We start from the raw sequence: 4,865 nt of genomic DNA, 5'->3' as shown, positions 1-4,865 counted from the left end.
GCCAACACCTACCTACAGCCCTTCTTCTTCTTACTTGGCAAGGGCTACCTTGCTTGAGGCTTAGCCAATTTATATACTGGCGTAACATACACTGGGCAAGGAGAGCCGGCAACAAACACACACACTGCCGTAAAAGAGAGAGAGATGGATGGATGGCAACACAGTATGTGTGTGCGTGTGCGTGTATAATAATATGTAGCATTATTAACTAGAGTGTGTTGGCAACCCACTTACAACTAAAAAAAAAATAGATATGCCAACGTTGCTGTAAGATGAAGAGAGAGAGAGATTTAAAAGACCTATAGCTGGCAACAGTGGTGTACGATGTCCTCCCTCTTCTGTGCAATATGACATTATGATGTTACTGTAGTTTTTGACGAGGATTACGAGTTAACTAAAAAACCTGCAACTAGAGAGAGTTGCCAGCACACACACACTGTTGTAAAAAAGATAAATGACTAAGGGCAACATTTCTGACTATTCACAATAACGAATGTACTTCCTGTTTTTTCAAAAGCTAACAATAATGATAGAATTTCATGCTGACGCATTTATTTTGTTCAAAAATTCGTGTTCAGCACAAATGATACTATGTAATTTTCACATCAGCTCAGCCAACTGTTGAGAAATAATGACGTCAGGTAACAGCATTGGTGGGAGTAACGTGATGAATTTACGAAAGTAGGAAAATGACATTGCCAAAAATTGAGGTATAGAACTATTTTCTAGAGCGGATTTCTACTAGTCCACGTTGTTAACCTACATATTACTCCTCGACTAATAAAACTAGAAGCTCGAGGGCATCAGGTCCTATTTTTATTGTGAGCTGCAAGAAGAACATTGTGATTGTGATTGAAATTAACTAGCGTGAGTAAATTTGTTTTGTTAGCTTGCATGAGTTGGCTTTGTGTTATATAAATAGGTAGTGTTGCTTCTGTGAGTTGATTCTGTAATAGCCAAACAGATGTAAAGGAATTGTAGATGAGAGGTAAAACTCTCTACAAAAGCTAAACAGTCCTTAAGCATATTGTGGAAGGAATATATACTCGCAGAGCACGCAAAAAGAGAGAGAGAAAGTATACAAGTTTTGAGTGTGTTGCATGTATCTCTTTTTTTTTTCTTGCTTTTTTCATATATATATATATATATATATATATATATATATATATATATATATATATATATATATATATATATATATATATATATATATTTATTACATATTACTATATACATCAAGCATATGCAAAATAGCAATATGCGGGGTGTAAGAGGGCGACCTTCTGGGGTAAGGCACCCCAAGAGTCAACCGCACTTCCACCTAGTACACCCCTGGACTGTAGAGTAACAAGGCTCTGGCGACTGGCAGACCAGTATAATTTTGCGTGAATTTGTTATATGCATCAAGCATACACAAATATAGCAATATGCGGGGTGTAAGAGGGCGACCTTCTGGTAAGGCGCCCAACAGTTAACCTCACTTCCACGTAGTACACCCTGGACTGTAGAGTAACGAGGCTCTGGCGTCTGGCAGACCAGTATAATTTTGCGTGTGTTAGCCTGTTTTTTTTTTGTGCGTTTGATATTTAGTGGAGGTACATAGTGTTTCGAATTTTATTATTATTTAGTTTTATACACAGAAAAGATATTAAACATAAAATTAAATAAAAATATATCTAATTATGTTTTTTTATGACAACAAGTATTCACAAAAAAAATAGCAATAATGTGGTTTAAAGTTTTTTAACGTAATTGCTACGTAAACAAAATGGCCGACTTGCAATGAGTGTGTCAAAGTTTTTTTTAAGCCTAATTGCTACGTAAACAAAATGGCCGACTTGCAATGACTGTGTCAAATATGAATAGATTGAGAGATGGAAAGAGAAGTTAAATATGCTTAAATAAAGTGCTCCTCTGTGCATAGCACCTTACCATAAAAGCATATAGGAAAACTGCCATGTCGATGCATGAAACTTAAATATACATATAAAATTAAAATATTTGGTGCTGACCACATCACACATTGCTGACTTTGCATTGTACTTTCCTATATTCACATATGCACAGTAAGGCTAATCGGGACTAGGCCTACAGTTTTTTAAAGTAGGATCCGAACCACTATATACTTTTATCGGGTTCGAACCTAGGACCTTTTGATTACAAGGCAACAACACAACCACAGCACTATCGAACCCTAGTAAATATGTAGAAAAAACAACAGTATATACATAATCCAAAGTTGCGTGGTTCTAGGCCCCATAGGAACCAAGAAAATCAATGTCTTGGAAAAACATCTTAAGATATTTGTCTTAATCTTTAAGAAAGTCGACTTCCGGTCTGTCAAGATGTTACTTCCGGTCTGTCAAGAAAATTTTCTTAAGACATTTGTCTTAAGATGTTTTTCCAAGACATTGATTTTTTTGGCTCCTAATTGACCTAGGATGATGATTTTAAGTTTGTTGGATAGGATTCGACGAGAACTATTCGACTAGCAAATAAAATCGATTCCACCCCCTCAAGTTTCGAAAATATAGACTATTTTTTTATTTTTTGAGAAACTTGATTTGCTGGCTTAGTTTTTACCCTATTTCGAAAATTTTAATGATATTTGATAAAAAATTGAAGGTACTCTGCAACCTATTGGAACATAATGATTAGAGCTTACTGTTTTCGAGTTATTTAAATTAAAATTTCAAGATGTAATTTCTAAGTTGTTTTGAAACTCGTAAAGTATGGGTCGTAGAAAACCTATTCTTGTTTTATCTGCTATTGCCCGACAAATACTATAAACACAAATAAATTTTTAAAAAATGGAGATCGAAAATAATTTTGTTTTCTGAAAATAAAAAAAATGTGTATATGGAAAAAAAATACGATTGTGTAATTTTTTATGATGTATGTTTGCATGTAAAAAATAAGTATACCTGAAAGTTTTTGAATTTCAAAATAGCTATATATATGTATATATATATATATATATATTTGCTATTATATCAGCCAAAACAATAGAATATATATAAACAAGAACATTTTCATAGTTTCACACCTCTACTAGAATGGAAGAAAAATATACTAGTAGGCAATAAAATCTGAAGAAGATTCGTGTCTAGCAAAAATAAGCTAAATAGAATTACACATGCATACAATATTTATAGTGCTTTTTCTATCTACAATCATATTTTTATATATATTTTTTAAAATTTTTTTACAGGGTTGACTAAAGCACATATTTGAGGAAGACAACACCACCCATAAATAAACCCCTCAAACTAACACTAATTAGAATTAGCCTACAAAATTTTTCTCATAAGGCATTTTTTTGTAAACACTCTACCACCAACAGATCACATATAAATAAACATACCCCCCCAAAAAAATGCGCTCCATGAAAAGTTGCCCTGTGTGCAAAAGAACCATATCAAGCAAACATTTTGCAAGACATTGTCGTACCTGCGTGCCAGGCAAGCATTTGGCTGCCACTGAACTATGTTCCGGATGCAATAAACACATCACAATTGCGTATGCCAAGAAGCATAAGCTTACTTGTCTAAGCGAAAGTACATCTGGGGCCCAGCCTTCGACCTCCACCAAGAGGAAGGCAGAAGCAGCCTCCATCAATGCACCACCCGCCAAACGCGTCAAGCCTGCGATGAAAGCAGACCGGTCTGCTTTCGGAGGAATATTAGAAGATTATGTCCGATTGTCGGACGGCTCTTGCGATGTTCGTAGCTTTTTAGAGGAGAAGCGAGCAGAGATAGTTTCTATTCTTAGTAATGCACTGGCTACGCACTCCTCCACTAAATTCTACGGTACGCTATGTTGCACATACAAGAAACCGACCAATGAAAGATACACTTTCTTTCATGCAACGAAAGCAAAAACGCTGCATCTGGCAGATGGTGACAGCATTGGGGAAATTTACAAGTTTGCCGAGGAGCTGCTTGTTAAACAGGAGGAGCACGAGGCCACAGGCTCGGGCGGTTCGCTGTGCGGCGAACCCCATAAATTGTGTGTTACTTTTAGTCAGTTTGCACCAATGTCCGGGTCTAGTTACGTCCCTCTACCACCAGATGTTGCAGCAAAGAAGGCTGTTCTGAATATACAGAACAAGGATAACAAGTGCTTCGTCTGGTCGGTGCTGGGAGCGTTGCACCCGGTCGACAGGAAAAGTCAACCGCATCGCGTTACCCACTACGAGCAGTACGAGTCGGAGTTGGAGGATGCGATGGTGGGAATCGACTACCCGGTGGCGCTTTCGGATGTTGGCAAGTTTGAGGCACGTGCTCGCAACTTACAATTAGCCATAAACGTTTACGGTCTCACCGAGAACAAAAATGAGGTCCACCCCATCCGGGTGAGCAACGTGAGCAACAACAACGAGGTACGAGAAATCAACCTCCTGCTCATCAAGGACGAGACACAACACCACTACACCCTCATTCGCTCGCTCTCCCGGTTGGTGTCGAGTCAAAAAAGCAAGCATCATGGTAGCATAGAAGTTTGTCGAAGGTGTCTGATCACTTTTGACAACCAACAACAAAAACACCAGAGCTTACAAGGAGAAAACATCGCTGCCGAAAAGCTCGCTCGCCACATGCGTTACTGCAGTACCAACAGACCTGCACGAACTATTCTACCCAATCCTGATGCGACGGAAAAATTTAGCATGCACAGCGCCATGGTAGAGCATCCTGCCATCATTGTAGCGGACTTCGAAGCCTTCCTCGAACTCCTCTCCACCTGCTATCCCGATCCCGAAGTTTCTTCCACCACCCCTTACCAACTCCACGAGGCCTCGAGTTACGCCTACGTTGTGGTGCGGCGAGACCAACGTGTTGCCCCCGAGCCGTATGTCTATCGCGGTC

Source organism: Lepisma saccharinum, unplaced genomic scaffold (genome assembly GCF_977018435.1).
Source record: "Lepisma saccharinum unplaced genomic scaffold, izLepSacc3.1 HAP1_SCAFFOLD_298, whole genome shotgun sequence".
Classification (NCBI taxonomy): Eukaryota; Metazoa; Arthropoda; class Insecta; order Zygentoma; family Lepismatidae; genus Lepisma; species Lepisma saccharinum.
This window is presented reverse-complemented; position numbering follows the sequence as displayed.